The sequence below is a fragment of the Chinchilla lanigera genome, unplaced genomic scaffold (assembly GCF_000276665.1).
Source record: "Chinchilla lanigera isolate Chin_1 unplaced genomic scaffold, ChiLan1.0 scaffold00014, whole genome shotgun sequence".
NCBI lineage: Eukaryota > Metazoa > Chordata > Mammalia > Rodentia > Chinchillidae > Chinchilla > Chinchilla lanigera.
Window position 1 is genome coordinate 19669750 of NW_004955415.1, and position 20966 is coordinate 19690715.

At 37.2% G+C, this 20966-nt stretch overlaps 1 protein-coding gene across 1 annotated transcript in view; it reads right to left on the minus strand.

Annotated features, from left to right (window-relative positions):
- Pak7 (p21 protein (Cdc42/Rac)-activated kinase 7) overlaps positions 1 to 20966 on the minus strand; it is a gene marked incomplete in the record, with an annotated part of 316361 nt that overhangs the window by 160023 nt on the left and 135372 nt on the right. Inside the window, 1 exon segment of the mRNA XM_013512104.1 lies at positions 18184 to 18330.

Below are 20966 nucleotides of genomic sequence, written 5' to 3' on the forward strand. Positions count from 1 at the left end.
TGAAATAACATCAAGCAAAGGAAAATACCAAATTTTCTGGTTTCATAGATGACAAGCTATGGTATGAGAATGGAACTGACCAATTGTGAAGGTGACTGGTAATCCTTTTTTAAGAAAAGAGATAAGTCATTGCATTCCTTGTAAATCTGACATTATTCTTGATAACCTAAGAGTGTGATGAGATCTTTATTTAGGGTAATGCTCTTAAGCACAGTATGACAAGGAGAGATTGATGTGACACTCTAATTCCTCAAATGGAAAACATCAATGAGGAAACAAGAGACTGATTAATTACAGCATCAATTTCTCTCCCTCTTCCCCTCTCTCTTCTTTCTCCATCTGTATTTCATCTATTTCATCTTTCCCTTCCTCTTTTCCCTTCTCGCTCTTTCTCCTTGTTTTCCTCCATGCATGATCTGTAATCGTAAAGCCAAAGAACAGAAATTGCAATCATTTCTAACCTAAAGGTCATACAACACATTAAATTAATGGAAACTTCTTCATAACATAGCATTCCAAAGTAGTCATGCTATTATATGTTACTACATTGTAATTATGTACTCACACACTAAAAGGAAAGCTGCATTTGAGCAAATGAGTTTTGATTCATATAATAGGGCTCATTAGGACTTCATAAAGCTATGCATTAACATTGACTTCCTATCGGTGAAAATTATAATGATGTACTTATGGAGTGTACCTTTGAATAAGCTGTGTTGAATAAATTTTCTGACAAAAACCTACTTAGTTTTAATTTTTTTCTAATTACAAATAACTGAATGTCACTTACATAAATTTATGATAGTCATAAAACCTATATAATTATTCAAATCCAATGGCCTATAGAGAATGCCTATCATGAAAGTATGCTTTGTAAAAATTTTTAGAACAGGTTGAATCACATAAATCATTATTAATTTAATATAGAAGAATATATTACTTAAACACTAAGAGAACACAATTCTATGGTTGTTATGATACTTTTGATTTTCAATGACATATGTATAGTGAGGAATTTAAGATAAATTGGGCTGATAGATCACAACCACCTGAATAAGTCAAATTCAACCTATAGTTTTACCTTATGCGATACGGCTATGATTATATTTATGTGTGTATATTACTTTTGGATGGTTCATGGGCATTTGAATCTGTATTTCTTCTTAACTGTTTGTTAAACATTGTATGAAGATAGGATATACATACAGAAAAGAGTTTAGATTAATGAATTTTCAGAAAGGAAACTCATTCCTGAATCACAATACAAATTAATGAGAAAAGCACTGGAAGCCCATCACATTACATCCTAGTCACCAGAAACAAAGATAAACCATTATCCTGGATTCTCTCATCAGAGTTTTGTCTGCTTGATTCTGAAACTGGTATGAATAGAAACATATACCATTCATTATTTGTGATCAAGTATCTTCAATTTAACATTTTATGCTTGTGAGATTTATTTATATTGTTGTATGCCATATTCTTTTCTTGATGTCTAATAGCCCATAGCAAGACTATATAACAACTTATAAGTTCATGCTTTTCTTGATGAACACATGGGTTATTTTCAGTTTGGGGGTATTGAAAGTATTGCTTCTGGGCTGGGGATGCAATGCAGTGGTAGAACACGTGCCTACCAGGTGTAAGGCCCTGAATTCAATTCCCAGTCCCTCCAAAACAGTGATACTTCCCTGAATGTTTTAGTGAATGTCTTTTGGTGAACACATAGATGCACACTACTGTTGGGTTTATATCCATTCCTTCCTTGGATTAAAAGATGTGTGTATATTTGACTTTACAAAAGAGTTACAATCAGCTTTCCAAATGGTTATACAATTTATACTTTGAATATCAGCTTATGAATTGTTCCACATTCTCATCTATAGTAGCTACACACAGCCATTCTGAGGAGTGTGTTAGCATCTTAGTGTGGCTTTATTTTTCATTTCCCAAATCACTTTGTTTGAACATCTTTCCCAGGCGTTGCCCTTTTGGACATTTTCCTTTGTGAAATGTCTGTTAAAAATGCCTGTCCCCATTCCCACTGGGTTCTCTGCTTTTTTCTTATGCAAATGAAAGGGCTCTTTAGATACTCTGAGTGTTTAGTGTACGTATTGAAACAACTTCACCCACTTTGTGGTTTTCATTTTCCTGCTCAGTAATGCTTCTGAAGAACATATGCTAATTTAATCCAATTTAGATACCTTTTCCATTATATTTTTTTCCTTTCTATTTCCTGATTTAAAAATCTTTGATTCTGCCAAGGTTATCCATCCATTCTCGTGTGTTTACATCTGCAACCCATTTGTAATTGACATATGTGTATCACAACTAGGGTCCAAGTGAATTTGAAGAAGGGAAGTGCAGTGGCTTTTAAGAAAATTTGCTTCCAGAGTGTTTCTTACCAGATCCACCAGTCTACCAGAAACTCAGGAGAAATTGGCTCAACAGCCAAGTTAATGAAGGTGGACACAGTCATCTTGTTAACTGTTGTTCAAATCCAACTGAATAAAAGGGACATTGCTTATGAACACATCATTTACATATAAAGAAAGCATATCTTCTTCAATTTAAAAATTCTAAATTCTCATTCTAAATTCTCAAAACCAAAGCAAACCCCTCTGTATGTTCATTTGGGTAATGTTGTCCAGGAAACAGTTAATGTGAGACACATGCTGATTTTAAATTTCCTAATAGGCACATTAGAAATTAAAGAAGACTAAGGCAAATTATTTTAGTATTATATTGTACCTAATGTCAAAGGTACAAAATATTTTCACTTTGACATGTGGCACTGGCCATCTTTCAAGATTTCAATGCCCCATTGTAGCTGGTGGCTACTGTACTGGGCAGTCCAGGCACAGATAGTTCCAGGAATAGATTGGCCTTCCTGACACAATTTACAGTTGGCCAACATTATATCTATATGATAAATATGTTATTTATAGAATAACACAGTGGTTCTCAACATGTGGCCTCTGGACCATAAGCGCAACACAGGGATTACCTGGGATTGTCAGAAATGCAGATTCTCTCAGAATCAAAATCTATACTCGGAGGGTCTTGAAATCTTCGTTTCTGTAGTTCTGATGTGTACTCCAGCTTGAGAACACTGAGAATAGCATGCACTCAGATTTCTGCTTTATATAGCGTCGTTACCTCTGTGTCACAGTATTATAAACAAAGTCTCTTGTCTGAAGCAGGAGCATTTTTAGAGGGTGAGTAACCTCTTAGTGAGGTTATCATCTCACATATTCCAAATGCAACACTCATGACATGACAAATGGTCTACTACTCCCTGAAACAGACGTGTGGGAAAAAGCTTCTTTTCTGTTTTCTGATCATTCTCATTTGCCACAGGCATCTATTAAATTTGCAAGAGCAAAGACCTGGGCCCACACAGTAATAATCAGAGCAAGGAAATTGTATTATGGAGAAAAGCAAATAACAATTTTCCTCTTATTAGCTCTGTATGTATAAAATGAATATATAAAGAGGTGCTTCAAGAATCTCTTGTATTGATTCTTTTTTCTGGCTTGGTGTATGTGATCTTGAGGGACCCAGTATTACTAGATTACTGTCTCTGGAGACAGGATGCTTCCCCCATATTTCACATTCATTTTGGAGTTGATCCAGACTGTTCTGTTTGCTGAGAAGGCTTCCACTTTGCTTTTTGCACATTTCCTGAAATCCTCCTAGTTTTCTGAACCCACTTAGACTCCTGTTCTCAGGGAAACTTCCCAGCAACTCAAGGTTGTCCAAGTCTCCACAATCACACCCAAGTCTCCAAAGCCTAATTCCACTCAGTTTAATTTTTTTCAAGCTAATTTCATACTTATCCTTTTTGTATCATTTTATTTTTTAATATTTCTCTTACCTTATAGGCTTCTGGTTTGTTGAAGTCTGGGACCATGATAAAATTTGCTTGGTTTTACAATTTTCACATACAGTTTAGTGCTGACAACATGTTAAGCATAATTATGATTTGTCTTAAAGTAGAAGCTTTTAGATAATACTTTTTGGTCCACAATGGTCCTAGATGAGACAATAAATTATATGCTTTCCGAGCCTAAGTTTAACACTGATATAATAAAATATAGGTCACAAGGAAGGGGTCTCCAAGTTTTTGACAACAGCTCATGATGTGAGGACTGTCTGACTATCATAATAAATTTGAAATATGCCATTCTTTTTGATAGTATTTTTACTGATTTGGATTTATAAAAGGTGAAAACATAATTAGAAAGTAAAGCATGTGGTTAGGTAAATTGGTCAGTTTTACAATTCACAACATAATTTCTAGAAACTTTTCTAAGAAGAGAAAAAGTTAATACAAACCTTCAGCTACATATGATTTTATGTTGTCATTTTTTTAAAAGAAGCTTTTTACAAAAGATTTCCTTTGGTGTTTACAACATTTTTCTTAAGTAGATTAGGGTGGTAGGTACTGATATTTCTGTTTTAGGAATAAAGAAAAACAACTCTATGAGTTATACAGTTGGCAGTCAGAAGGAGACAGAGGCTAGACTAAAGGCCAGTTATTCATATTAAATTTCCAGTAAAAATCAAGTGGTCATTGCAATTCTAAGAAGCACAGGGCACTTCATCTGAGGAATGTTTGCAGTATTTGAATGTCTGCAGTATTTGGTATTTGATATGGTAAGTCACTGGGGTGATACTGACCCCACTGCCCATTCACTTAATGGTTATATTTTCTTAGAGCACCTTTCACATTCTTTTACACCAAACACAGAGAACAGGCAGAACAGAGGATCTCACTTTACTCTGCTCCAACAGGTCAGGAAATGAGCTCAATGCTGCACTGCAACCTGTCAGTAACACAACTGAACATAATGGAGGATACTTGATTCCTGGGTCAGGTGAGTTTGGTTTTGCCAAATGAAAATTACATGGAACAAAAAAACCCAAATGCCTAGTGAAGCTTACTGTAATGAAATTTAACTTTAACAATAAAGAAACATAATTGGAAGTTGGCACAAACTATTTTCTTAACTTATTTTTTCTGCACTATAAAAAAAAACAAGTTAAGTACTTTGTACAGAGTCTGAGTGATTTTCATGTTTTATGTTTTGAGTCATGTTTAAATAGTATAGAGATATAACTGAATCTTTGGATTAGGAATAAAACCTTTAGGAATGCTGTATCATCATTTGTGATAAAATAACAATCTCCCCCATATCTCTTATACTTCAACCAGATCTTGGGTGGCTTTATCAGCTGTAATGCACAGCTACTATTTCCACATGTGGCTAGAATATATTGTCTTCGTGGCTTGGCATCTTTGTCACCTTCCTTGGTAACTCCTTGCACTTTTACTGCAGACTCTCCTGGACTCACTTTCTGTCCTGAGAGCCAATGCTGAATAAAAGTACTTCCCAGTTGTTTCCTGTTGAGGCTGGCTGTACCTGTTTCCAGGACATGAGACACAGTCTCCATGGAAACAGTAAAGAAATAGCCTTGGGTGCATGTTTTCTATTCCTAAGTCAACTCCTGTTGAAGTTTATAAACTTGTGAGGAAAGACAAAATACTGTGCTATGTAGTTGCTCAAAAATGTGCAGACTGGGATCTTATGGTGAATATAAGGGGAGTATGGACACAGAAGCAGTACCATAAAAAGTACTGCACATTTAAGGGTTTGTCAAAACTCTAACTTTTTATAATGGGGAGACAAATTTGTATTTCACATCAGGGGAACCTGAAGAATTTGGATCAAAATGGGACACCTATGGCATGAAGAATCAGAATGTCTTTACCTCTGAACATTTGTACCTTTCATGGAGACTGTGAACTGGAGAAGCATAAGAAAGCATCCAGATCCTCCTACCTGTGACACACAGGAGCACCTGAGGACCTCCCACAAATTACTAAATGATTATCTTCGAGCTACAAAATCAGAAAGTTAAGGTTCCAGCCTAGTTTTTTTTTTTAGGTTCTACCACCAAAGATTTGACCAAAAATTAGTCTTCTCAGTTTTTTTAATTTCACAGAAATGAATTTATATATACATACTTTTGAGTCTCTCACTACTTTTGCTCAGCATAATGTCTGTGAGAGTCGTTATCATTGTTGTGTGTATTTATAGTGCATTCTCTTTATTTTGTTGCATTGTATTCCAGGGGACGGACAAACCAAGATTCGCCATTCTTCTGATGCTGACCTTCTGACTTGTACATAATTTGGGATCATTACGAACAGGCCTATTATGCACTAACGTTCCTTAGATATATACAATACAGGTGCCAATTACTTGGTCATAGTGTAGGCATGGGTGCAGCATTGGTTGGTATGGTAGCCATTAAGCTTTTAAGTTTTACTAGAGGAAACACAAACAAACAAACAAAAAAAGGCAAACCTATATAAGACAGAGCATTTATTTTCCTTGATATTACATAATCAAATTGCCGTGCAGGTAGGGCTTCAGGTTACAGTCTGCCAAAATTTGAACTTATCTGCAGGGTAGATTTGGCTTATAGGTTACCTATAAACATGCTTTGTCTCCCTACAAAATCAAGGTCCTTGTTGCCTGTATGGTTTTTGTTTTATTTGCAACAATTAAAATTAGGAAATTACAAAAATCTCCAACTTTAAACTTTCTAAAACAGATCAAAACTAAACAAAACAAAACTGTAATAATTGTTAGATATGATTGAGTCCATGCTCCCAAGAGTAGTAACACACTGGAGTTGAGTAGGAATTATTGCATTTGGACATACCCCCATTTCTCTGCCAAGTTTCTGCCTCTGCCTACTGTTCCCCACGTTGCCTGCTGTCGGTGGGCATGGGAAACCTGCTGCACTTTCTGAATTGTCATCAAGTTATTTTTTTTTATTTTAAAAATAAAAGGGGGAAAACATTAACAGGCAGACAACCTTTTACAAAATATCAAAAGAACAGTACAAACAATACGGAGTTACAAAGTGGTAGGAAATTAACAATGCTTGTTGTATTACATATTGATATCTTCAAAGTGGTTTCTCATGAAATGTCATCAAGTTTTTGTATTTCTTTCATTTAGGATGTAGGGGTTTGGAAGTTCCAAAGATAAGAATATTCTGGACACTTAAACATTTGTCTTCTTACATGTCAAACTTTGAAATGTGTGGAAATCTATCTAAAAACAACTGTACACTACCCTAGTTCCAAGAAGTGACTGAAATAAGGACCATTCAGTATATATGAACGTGTGTGCTAAATAAGTAAGAGGGATATGCAGAAAAAGGAGCCAGAAAAGCTTGCTTCTGCTAAGAGGAAGAACTCAGGATGTACGCCCACAGGCCCAGTCTTCTGATCAACATCTGCTAACCATGTGAGGAAGATATTTGACAAGAAATGAGAAAAACAGCTTCTCTGATCCATTCAATGAAAGACTTCCTCAATAAAACTCAATTTCCAGTATGATTGATGCACTGGGCAGTTGCTAATTGCTTTTAGTCATTTTCATGCTGACAAAGATGTTAGTAGGGAGCCAAAGTTATTTCATTTTAGGTAGTATGCAGTTTAGGTGATTTAAATGACTGTGGTGCTAAAATTCAAATATATCTTGGCTACATAATAGAAAGTGATGAATTTTGATAGGCTCGTATTTAGTAAATTAAATATTTCTATTCCCATCCTTCACATATAGAAGTAAACAACTGAGAAATGTAACCAGAAGCCTATATAGGGACTAACATAATGAAATAACTAAGATAACCTTAAGGGAATGTGGCAATAATAACATCATCTGGAGACCAAGTTTAGGTCCTTTGTAAGGTAAAGCTGAGCTGTTGAATCTACCAGGGAGATCCAGGAGTGGTATCCTGGAAGAGGGACCATGTAGTCCCTGCTTCTAGAGGAAGCAAAGCCATATCCTGTGTAGGAAAACATGTCAAATTTGGACCCTGGGTACTGCCACGTATTAAAGTCAATAATCAAATATTACCTGTTATATAAGAAGAGATGCCATTAAAAACACATTCTTTTTTGCATTTTTATTTTATGTATTAGAATTAACAGGTAAATATAAAATAACTATATGTAAAATACAAATTAGAATAATGATGAGGGTAAACTGTCATGATTCCTTTGTCATCTATGAACCGAGTTAAATGTGGAGACATGGAATGGGATCATAATGTTTAATTTTAAAAGCTCTTGACATCCCACCTTGATTGCACAAATTGTATAATATCTCAGCCAGCTGTCCAAATACTGTATTTTGTGCCAAGGCTTTTGAAAACCTCTTAGCTATTGTAAGACATTCCTATGGCTTCAAATATCCTGACTGGTGCTGTTACTTTGCCACCTTTTATAGTAGGTAAGCCCATGTTGCTCCTGAAAGTAAATCCTGCTGTTTAGCTTCTGGCTTTGGTCCTATCGTCCCAGTGTTCTTGGGGATTTCAACTACCTAACCGCTTTGCAATCTTTTCGAAGTTTGAATATCTTATTGATTTTGTGAAGGTACTGGATTGAGGATTGTACTTAAAACCACTCTAACATGCTATTCAATGTCTCTCCTCCCTAAGCAATTCAAGCCTTTAGCAAGACTTGGAGAAAGTGAAGAATTTTTCATTTGCTCTAGATCATCAGAACATATGGAACACTGTGAAGGTCTGTTCTAAGTGTCCTTGACAAAAGGTTAAATTTTTTTATACTGAAAACTGAACCCAGGACTTGCACACTGATTACACCCCCAGCCTTTTTTAAATTTTGAGACAGGGTCCTATAATTTGCTAAATTGTCCAGGTTAGGTTGAACTTGTAATCCTTCTGCTCAATCTCCCAGAGTACTTGATTTGCAGACATGCACCACCATGCCTGGTGACATAGAATCCTTAATTATGAGTGAGTGCCTCAATATCAGTGAATACTCCCTGATCTAACATTTCTTGACCCCTTCTAATACACTCAAGATCCTCTCCCAAGTAGGTTTCCTTGGTTTGAATGGCATGTACTTTACTCTTTCATGGGATATACTATTTATTCTTGGAGAAAGACTAAAATTTCTCTGAGAAGAGTATCTCTAGTTATCAGTTTGGAGGAAATGAGAGATGGCACAGGAAACTCTTATGGAAAACAAGAATCATCTTGGGGGCTGGGGATTTAGCTCAGCGGCACAGGACCTGCCCGGCAAGCACAAGGTCGTGAGTTCAATCCCCGGTACCGGAAAAAAAGAACCAGAAAAAAACAAACAAACAAACAAAAAAATCATCTTATAAGTCACCTGATTCTGTGAGATTGTTGTACATCATGGGCCAATGGAGGCTACCCATCTCTGTTAAGGGATGTCTTCCAGGACGAATAAGGCCTGTCTTCCAAGATAGATAAGAGAATTTAGGCATTCCATTTCCTTAAGCTCGTCCATCCAAATGGACTGATCACACAGGTCTCAGTGCCCCAGCTGTAGTCTTGAGTTTGAAACAGACGACCTTACAAAGCCTCCTTTACAGCTCTGTCAACCTTACAGTCAGATCTGGGGCCTGACTTCCATCCCAGTCTGTCCTACAATGACCAGAGCTAAGTTTCCTTTAAATTTGACACAGATCAATTCTGGCTTTCAGAGCATGCCTTAAACTGGCAATGAAACCAGAAACATAATATTTTATTTTTGTGGATCAAAAGTGGCCAAGCTACCCCACAAGCTGCACAGTCATTGCTGAAATAAACATGGCATGTTGTGGCCACCAGATCACCAGGTACCTGGCCTTCCCCATCGGCCTTCCCCTGATTACTTAAGTGAAAATGAAGTAATTGTGCTTCTGCTTGCCAGAATTTATTTTCATCCCAATGTATAACTAAGAAGAAATGCAATCTCTATTGATTTCAGACAGGACAGCAATCCAATCCCAAAGTCTTATCCACAGGGCATTTTTTCTACCACTGTTTTTTAAAATCTCAGTTTCCTGAGGAAACTCTGGGACAAACACTGTGCGTTAATGCTTTAATCAGAATATGGAATCTGAGAGTGAGAGAGAGAAGAGGAGTAAGGAAGGAAATGAGGGAGGGAAAGGAAGGCAGCAAGACAAGGAGATGTGTTAGCACTGTGGGCATTGCCCTCCCACAAACCATGAGGAAATACGGGTAGAAATCAGCACTTGCATCTGCTGCGGGGCATGAGACACTTCTATGAACATGCTGTGCAGAGAGATATGCCTTGGAAGCAAAAGAGAGAGAAAAAAAGAGAGAGAGAGGGAGAGAAAAACAGAGATAGAGAGACACAGAGAGAGATAGAAAGAGAGAGAAAGGGAGAGACAGAGAAAGAGAGAAAGGGAAAGAGAGAGACAGAAAGAGAGAGACAGAGAGAGAGAATATGAATTTATCTACCTTGCTCCCTTCTCTCTTTCATAAGAGTAGGAGGCAAGATCTAGGTCAGTTCTCAACCAGGTACAGTTTTGTCCCCCAGGAGGACATTTGGCTGAGGAGATCTTATATCTAGGAATAGTTCTCAATACTGTCACTGGGGGATGCTGCTGTAGCTAGTGAGTAAGGACCAAGACTGATGCTAAACATACTACTGTGCACAAGATGATATTGTACAGTAAGAATTTTTCAGTTCAATGTGTTATCTGTGTTGCTGTTGTACAGGTCTAAGGGATGGTAAAATCAAGAGAATCCTGAAAGATGTATAAGAGATGTTGCATAAAACAACCTGACACAAAAAAGATGAAAGATACAGGAGGTGATTTACAGAAGAGAAAACACAAATGGAGAGCTAGACGTGAAAAGATGCTGAACCTCATCAGTAACCAGTGAAATCAAATTATGGTAAGATTCCATTTCACGCTCAATTCATTGGCAAAAATTAAGATATCGAGAATACTATGCAGAGAAAGAATGGTGTTCAAAGGGAATACTCAGTGCTTATTGGGACTGTAAACTGCAAGCAGCTGTATGGGAAAGAGTTTAGTGCCGTGTTGTAAAGAACATGTTTGTGTTTAAGGTGATCATTTAGACCATTTTGCCTGGGATTCTCCTAGTTTTAGCACTGAACATCTTCCAACCTGGGGAACCCCACATTTCTAGGCAAAATACAATGGTTGGTCACTTGTATCTTATATCCTGGTGGCAACCCACTCCTGTGTATATTGCTCTGAAACACTTTACAGGCACCAGGAGATATAAAAGCAATGATTACATTCTCATTGTTCATAGTAGCAGAAAATAGAAATACAGAAATGCCAATCTACTGGAGAATAGGTAAGTAAACTGGTATAGTCACACAAACAGAATACTACTTAGCTGTGAAATCAACTATAACTTTCTGCAACAATATATTTAAACTTTAAATTTTAAATTTTGAATTAAATGAGCAAATCTCTATGACTATATGCATATGACAGCGTTGTTTTTAAGTACACAAGAAAACACAAACATGTACATGCATGAAATATGTTTATGTTTGGTCCTCCCTTACGGCATAAGTAAGGGAGGAAAAGAGGCTCCTTGCCTCTGCTCCTCCCCTTGTGCTCTTGTTGCTTTTCTGTTTTCCTCTGCCACGAACTGTTGCCCTCTGCAATGTGCCACTCTTCCTTGCAGCCAGCCAAGTATGGACTGAAACCTCCACAAACTGTGAGCTAAGTAAACCTTTCCTTCCTTAATTTTGGTCAGGTATTTTGTCTCAGCAACGAGAGAAAAGTAACCAAGGCACTAATCCACTATCAGGTACTTAGAATATATTCTCTGGATTTTGTAACTTTATTATCAGTTTTTAACAACATACTATTTATTTTCCTTTGACTATTTTACTTTATCCTACTTTATCTCTTTGTTTTTAAACATTAATCTTTATCTCTCTTTTTAGAAATACAGAGCAAAGAATTACCAATATATTCAGAAATGAAGGATACATTCCCTATGTTGACAATGGTGGGTGTTTTAACCCAGGTTTTCTGTTCTCGGTTCTCACCATCACGTATTTCCACAGTCAAGTTCCCATTCTGCTTCTAAGGTGGTTGAGAAGTTTTTCCATCAGGATGTTAAACCTCACCCTGAAACATGCTGCACTTGGTGACTGGGGTAGCACCACTCCGAAAACACAGACCAGTGAAGACAATGGAAACTGATTTTATCACAGTAGCTTTGTAGTATAACTTCAAATCAGGGATTGTGATACCTCCTGCCTTGCCTTTGTTGCCCAGGATTGCTTTTGCTGTTCTGGATCTCTTCTGGTTCCAGATAAATTTTAGGAATGTTTTGTCTAGGTCTGTGAGTTATACCAATGGTATTGTCACTGGAATTGCATTGAATCTATATACCAATTTTGGGAGTACAGCTATTTTCACAATATTGGTTCTTCCTATCTGTGAAACTTTATTGAAGATAATAGTATGTAATATAGCAGCCATTGTAAATTTCTATCATTTTATTTTGAAGTCATGTATCATTTTTGTTGTTTTTGTGTTGTTTTGATTTTTGTCTTCATTGTTGTTTTGTCAGTTATTTAATGTAAAAAAAAGAAAACAGCTCAGTAAAACTGTGAGGTAGGTCTGCTGTTTAATTCAGTCTCAGAGTGAAGAAATCCAAGAATTGCAAATTCCCATTTTGCACACATACCCCAATACAAATACACCTCTCCTGTAAGTGGACCTCACAGACATATGCCCAGAAACATGGCCTTGTGACTATCTACAGCCTTGCCACAGGATCACAACCCGAAGTCTTCAATGGGATATGATCATAACCCAGAGTCTTCATTAGTTTCCACAAAACCAATACACTTGCTTATCAAAGTGCAGCCCAGAAAGTGTCCATCGCATGCCTTGCACCACTGATATCTTTCCCACAGGCACTGCCATGTGCTGGAAGGTTCTCTCATCCTGGCTCACTCTCAATCTCACTACCTTCTCCACACACCTAGCAAAATACGTTCTTCCCTCCTCACCCTTTAAAACAAATACAAATCCTCTCCTAAAATTATCCTATAATTTTATTGACCACATTGCTACAGCAATCTGTCTGCCTACCCATCCACCAACCAGGCCTTTACTCCTCTTCCCAGTTGCTGTGCTGCTGAGCTGCCTGCCCGGCAAGAGCAAGGTTGTGAGCTCAATTCCTGGTACCAGAAGAAAAACAAAACAAAACAAAAAAACCAAAAAGAAAACCAATTGCTGTGCAACTGTTCATAAACCTATTCTTCTGCCTGGAAGTTGATTCTAATTTTCCTGAGTTCTACATATTTCACATTTTTCTGATCTGTCACCTCTCTCTCTCTCTCTGTCTCTCTCTCTGTCTCTCTCTCTGTCTCTCTCTCTGTCTCTCTCTCTGTCTCTCTCTCTCTCTCTCTCTCTCTCTCTCTCTCTCTCGTGATGCTTGCTTTCTCCTTCTTCCTCAACATTAGGTTCCTCATTTCTCAAGGTGTCTGACAGCACTATGGATCTTTACATTCTATGTCTTTGAACAGTAAATGTTCTCATCTTTGCCTTAAATTTCCTTACTACCTTATTTGTCTTGGGGATACTTACTCACTGTGTAAGTTTTTATTTGGATATTTGCCTCTTGGTAGGTTGTTTTCAGTCCAGCTCTTCTTCTGCTGTGGTTTTGATTTAAAACATTCCCCTAAAGTCTCACCCGTTCCAAGGTGGGACTTTTGGAAAGCAATGGCATCAGGGGGTACTTACTAGTAACTGGCTTATGATACGTGGCTTGTAATTCATCAAATAAAAATAGCTCTACTTATAGGATCATGAGCATTAGCATCACCGTCGATCCAGTGATGAATTCCAAGCTGAGTGTTCTATTTGGAGGTGGCCCCTGACTTAAGGAGGTGGGTCCTAGGAGGGAATATTCTTGCCACCAGTTCTATCATCTCTCTTTGGCCCTTTTCCCCTGCTCTCTGCTTCCTGGCTGCCATGAAGTGAAAAGTTCTCTTCCACCACCCACTTCGGTTATGCTGTTTCTGCCTTAGAGACAGCTGACTGTGGAGTGAAACCTCTGAAATGATGAGCAAAAATAAACCTCTCTTGTTTTAAGTTGTGGGTGTCAGGTATTTTGCCCTGGTAATAAAAATCTGATCAATGCATTTTCATAAGCCAATTTCCTTTGACAGTGTGACTTAGAAACTCCTCTCATTAAGAGATGGGGTCTATTCCATTATTTCTTAAATTTGGCAGGATTTGTGGTTTCCTTTAACCTTTAACTTGCCACTGAATGAGCAGAGGAGAGCTTGCTGGGGAACTGAGTAGTTCCGGTCACATTCAGCTCTGAGCCTGGGCCTGGGCCTCAAGAAGCCGTGTACTCTTTCACTCATTCTTTTGACTGAATGTTTCACATCACTCATTTGCTACAGAATGAACCCTGACTAACTTGCTGGGAAATTGAGTAACCTCAGCCACATTCCGTCAATCATCAGATGCATGAGCGAAGCTATCTTATATTATGTAACCCGTAGCTAACCACAAATATTGAACAAAACCTATTAAGATCAGCCAATCTTGGCCCAAAGGAGTAGAATTCCCTAACTCACACATGAACTCAAAAGCAACAATACATGCTTATTGCTTTACGCTATTGAGTTATGGGGTAAGTTGCTATGCACCAACATGTGATAACTCTTTCCTTGTCCTATTCAATAGCTTCAACTTATTCCACTACATACTTCAAACACAACTTTTTCTAGTCTTTCTCTTCCAAAAATGTGTAAGCTTCTTGAGAACATGGGCAAATTTTTCTTATATTCCAAAATTTAAATATCACCCACCTTTTAAATAAATGTGTGTCTGAAAAATATCAGGAATTGATGAGCTAATTAATAATTACCAGTTGCCTGGGAGATAGTTCTGAGAGCCGACAAACCAGGATTTGAGTTCCAACTTGATATCCTACCTGTGCTGCTTCAGAGAATTTGGCTCACCTTGCTCAGTCTTATTTCCTCATCTCCCAACTGAAGACAAGAATAATGTATGCTATAGAACTTCAGTGTTGAGATATAGAAATAATTTTCCTTCTCTCTGCCCACCTAGCACAAGGTGAGTACTCAATATATAAGAATTAAGTGATTAAAATGTATATAAAGCATTTAGTATATGACCTGGCTTAGAGCTCATTTAATAAACAATAGCTCTATTAATATGATTGTGACTGTAAAACCATCAACAGAATTGTTGTCACTTCTTGGAGTAGAAACCACTGGTGGCCTATCTACATCCCCTTGACATTCATCATTTTGGGACATGCTTATCTAAGGGTGTCCTCCAATGGTAATTATCTGGCCCTCTACCTGAAGGCTTCCTCTGGCTACTGATGTTCTCTTGGTTTACATGTATGGTAGACCATAAATCCAGGGAGTTAACACTCCTCTGCTTTCACCAAGGAAGCAACCCTTAGCCAAGGAAAATAGGATAAATTGGTCAAGTACTCCAATTCCCTTGCCCTTGGTGGGGGTAAATTCAAGGTACATTCTATACTGTATCTCAGAAATGCCTAACGGGATTATGCAACTTTTAGTCACAGTAGTGGTGAGGGTCCTTTCTTGTCTTTCTTCTTTTCCCTGTCTCACATACTCACTTCCCTACAAAGGCAAATGATACCACCTCCAAAATAAACACTACTATCCCATTTTTTTCTCAACAGCTGCTTCTGGGGTGATCAAACTAAGACACTATCTTCTTTCTGTTTTATTTGTCCTTATTGTTTCAGAATCGGATTACTTCCCTTAGAAACTTTGATATCCTTTTAATGGTCTCCAGTGAATCAAGAATTTATCTAATCCAATAGATAACTGGATCAATCTCAGAATATAGTATATCAGCTTTGGGTCTTTGATATTTTTATTCTGACCCATTTCTTTGAGTGTATGAAGAGTTAACTTGTAGTTAATATTGGGTATCTCTGTATTTATTTTGCCAGATACCTGGAAACTTGTTATTGATGCTGGACCATGAAGAAGGTGAAAGGTAGTAGCTAGTGATTCCTAAGGTACTGCTAAAAATCCAGAACTCCCCCAGAGCTTGTATACTCTGTTTTTTTGAAACTATACTGATTGATGTCCATAAAGCTTGCTTTTAGATAGCTCAATTGTGAGTATAGGTATTTATCCTCAGTGTCTTTGAGCCTTGGCTTTCCTGAGACCAAGATATCACACATACATTTTAGTGCTTCATGATCTAAAGATGAAGCACATCCCTCATGATGGAGAATGGACTCTAGGAGTCTTGCTTAGTCTCAGACTTCTCTGATGTTTGCAGGTGCTGAGTTTCTCCCACTGAACTGCATCTTTCACCTCCTTCACAGCTTAACATGTGTGTGTTTGGTGCAAGTGGATGACTCTATCTGACACTATATAAGTGCTATACTAAGGCTTTCTTCTGATAACCAAAGATTTCCCAGAGGGATCTGGGTTGGAGGAAGGAAAGTTTTCTACAACATTCAAGTTTAGGTTCTTTTTAGACTGTTATGAGAGGGGAAAAGTAATACTACATATTTTGTTGAGATCTTGACATATTATTCAGCCAAGTTATCCTGACGAAATCATCACAACACCAATTTCAAGGTGGTCCATGCTCCAGCAATGGCTGATGGCTTCTTGCAAATTCAGACCTACCTGCCAAGGTTAGTGCATCCTTTCCTCACCGACTCATGTCCTCTGTAGGCTTTGAACACTGACATGAACCCTTCTCCCCTGAGTATGATAGTTCTTTTGATAAATTTTGCTCAGATTCATCCTTCATCCTTTTTCAAAAGTACCAATTTTAAATTGTATTTTAGTTTTTCCTTCAGTGTTCTATCTACAAATAACATAGTAGGGAAGTTTTACTTTTGAAATCATGCTTGGCTGACTTAAGCCACTAGTCCTTAAAAAATTCATGTGCTTCTTATTTAGAAGGACACCTCTCACACAGGCAGCCTTTCAGTGGTCTGGGGAACAATATTCCCAGAAGTCAGGGCCTACCCAGAAAGCAGGAGAGGAGTTGCAGATACATGTAGAGGACTCACATCTCTAAGTGTTACAAGATACCGCCAGTGGAACATGAGATTTTAGGGAAGAATTCTATTGTTTTTGCACAATTTGTCATGAACACACTCTATGTTTCAGAAGCAGGCTAAAAACACATACTCCATAAACAATTTTCTCAAGCGGTGGAATAAATTACCGTGATGATTGTAAATTAATACACTAATGGATGCAGATCTGACCTATGGAAATTAGAATTATGTTTGGAGATTCATAAAGAACATGACTTTCATGTATTTTCTGAAGAGGCTCCAAAAAATTCCCATTTCCAAAGCCACATCCTTAAGCTAGCTTACCAGCATTTCTTACTTGGATGATCCTATGGCATGCTGTTTTCCATTACTAAAACCCCCACACGTACTAGTTAGCAAAAGTAAGGCAGAATTTTTTTTTTGCGAATATAATACAGCTTGAATATCCTTTATCCAAAATGGCTGAGACCAGAAGTGTTTCTGATTTTAGTTTTCTTTGAAATTTTGGAATATTAGCATGGACTTTACTTTTCTCAAGGAGCACTAATCTAAACACCAAAAACCCCAAAACACTCCTCAATCTGAAACTTTTTGAGCAGCAGGTTGACTTTCAAGAAATTTGGGATTTTGGAACATTTCTGACATGACGATTTTACATTAGAGATGCTTAACATGTATAGATTCCTCCATTTCTCTCCTAATGGTTTCTCAATGATGTCTACCTTCCCTGGAATACAATCAAGGCACCTTTCCATGTTCAAAGGCTTTTCCTCTTCATCTCCTACATCATTCCTGTCCAAACCCCCTCTCTTTAAGCAGTATGGGCTTGCTTTCCAACCCTTGAGCACATCCATCTAGATTCTGGCTCGTGAAAGGCATTATCTTCATACGTGGTTCTTCCATCATTTAATTCTCAGTTCAAACATTCTGAGCGGTGTGTTCTGACACTCAAGTTAGAGCAGCCCCAAGTCACCCTTTATCTCATTAACCAGTTTTACCTGCTAAGCATTGTAATGACAGTCAGTTTCTTTTCCTTTTATTAATGTAGTTACCGTTTCACTAGAAGGTCAATTCCTCCAAAGATATGCATTTTCTTTTTGTTCACCATTGTATTCCTAGTGCTTAAAAGAGTTTGCAGGCATGCAGGAGTCAACAACTGTATATTTGTGAAATAAATCTCTATACTTTTCTGCTTATTCAGTATTGTATAACTTAAAATAAAATTAAAAGGGTAAAAGGAAATATAATTTACTTTCCTACCTTTTTTTTTACAATCGTTGTGAATAAATTAAAGACTCCAGAGGAGGGTGGCTGTTTCTGTTCTGTATTTTTTCATTGGAGCTCTTCAGTTTTCTTCATTTTTCCTCAGTGTTCATTTTGGCAAGAGGCAGAATTCACCACAGTGTGTTTCTGTAACAACACGGTACCAATGTGACTCAGAACCCCACCAACATTATGCTCTGTTTAAAAATAAATACATAACATCATTTAGTTTATATTCTTCTACATCCAGTATACCCTGTCTGTGTTGTGTCTATCATTTTCCCAGCATGCAGCTACAGATCTGTGTGTTATTACCTGGGCACCCCTGGGTGGCATTAACCACTCCCCCCCACGCACACACACTCTTAGCACCTTGCCTGCATCTACTCTACAGCACTTCCTTTATGCAAACATTCCGTCGTGAATCCATCTGTCCAGTAGACGGCAAGTCCTTCGTTCCTGAATCTCTGAGGCCTGGCTCAATAACTGATAATTGTATATTGTTAACATATTTTCTCATGATTTGTAGTCATCATGTACTACAGTCATTGCAAGTACTGAATTAGCAAATACTGAAGCCTCGTTCCTAGAAGAAATGCAGAGTTAGGTTTCTGCAAATTCCTGTGTCCACTATGTTCATCATCCAGTCAGTGGAGAAGCTTGTTTTATTTACCTCTTGAAAGACACCTTACGTAGCATGCACTGTTGATTCATCAACACTGAATTTGCAAGGGATAGCGCTGTAACTCACACTTGTGCAAAGCTTATCTAAACTATATCTTCTCTCCATAAGGCGCATCCCAGCCTTCTGGTACATAAGAATACTAGACAGTATTTCAGTACTATGAACAACAAAGTTACTAACGCAAGGCAAAAAAATTTTTAAAAGAACATGAAAAGGTGAATGCGTAAACAAGAAACCCACAAATAATGAGGATCAACCATATATACATTGGCTGAATCAGAGTTAAATGCAGATCCTCCACGTTCTTAACCAGGCTTATGTTTAGCACGCTATTTCCCTTTAGATGAGCAACGACAAATACTATAGAAGGGTAGGAAGGGACTAAATATGAATGCCATACTCTTTATGAAAGATCTAGGAATAAAAATCATTTATTCTTTCTTATTCTTTAACACAAACATATTCTAGATTCCAGGTTTTCCGCTTGGTACTAATCATTGTTCAACTCTCAGACAATCCAAAGTCTTCCTCAACATAATTATAGGTTCACATTCCATCTTCTCCATTACAGGTCTGTCTAAACTATTCCCAGAAGACTGATTCATTTTTCATTTTTCTCTTCAGGTAATAAATACTTTCTTTTGTTCCATTATACACATTTATGAACTGTAGGTACACAAGCACATACTTCGCAGGCTTATATATATATTTTTTTCCTTTGTTAAAATGCCAGTAATTTGTGATATAAAGAAAGAAAAGATCTATTGTATCTGAAAAATGTTTAAAATTCCCTTAGGAATGTAAACGTATATCTTAGATCTGTTGCAAAGATTTTCCAATTAAGTTCATGTCTCAATTTTTCTATCTTTTAAAATTTTTATTTATATTACAATATGTTTGATGTATGTAATAATTGCATTCATAATGGGAATTCATACATGCACATAACACATCTTAATTCTTTTTATGTCTCCTACCCCCCGTGCGAATTCAACCTTGATTTATTTGTAGTTCATGGAATGTAATTTCTTACTAAACTTTCTTCTCATACATATGTCCTATGTGTTAAACTATCATTTCTAAGCATAGTAGAACTTGCTAAAAAGTAATGCTTTGCATAGGTCACAAAATATTCTAGAAAGGCCCTGGGGATGTAGTGAGGCCTTGAATTCTACCCCAAGCACAAAAAAGAAGTAAAGATGAAGGAAGGAAAGAAGGAAGGAAGGAAGGAAGGAAGGAAGGAAGGAAGGAAGGAGGGAAGGGGATGGTTCTAAAAGCTTATGTGCTTTCAATTTAATTCAAAATTGAATAAAATACAGATAGACATAATTTCCAATCAGAGTCTTAAAATAGTCTCCTCATATATCTGAGATTATCGATTCAATTCACTTTGTCATGGAATAGTCGTAGGACTGACATAATCATATAGATTTACTGCACAACAATAAGATAATTTAAATATATTTTGCAAGAGTAATGCTTTTTCACCCAGGAAAATAACATTAATTAAACACACTTTACTTATTTTTTTTTTTTTTCCTGGTACTGGGAATCGAACTCATGACCTCGCGCTTGCCAGGAAGGCACTGTGCCGCTGAGCTAAATCCCTAGCCCCTACTTTTTCTTTATTAATACCATTATATTACAGTTTGAGTTTTTCCTAAGAACTAGTATTAAGACTTCCTATTTACTCTGCAAATAACCAGATAATCACAGAAATATCAAGCACCATAAGCTTTCTTTAACACATAGTCAGATGACCACTAAAACCTCTCCTTTCAAATCTCTTTCTTTTTGAAGGAGCATTAAGAAATCTTTATCTATATATCTGTAAAAAATCTATAGTACCATTACTGACTTAAAAAATGTCAGTATACTTTTAGTATACTATATTCAGATAAGAGCTAAACCATTCAGAACCTGTTATTAATGTACATCTTAATGTGAGGTACTGATGCCAATTAAATTTAATATTTGCATTTATAACCTTCAAAAGGGAGAGCTTGGCTTTGTTATCATTTGTTCACTTTGTAGTAGCTGCACTATTCCCTAAGAGTATTATTATTTCTTTGTCTTTTTGAGACAGGGTCTCACTATG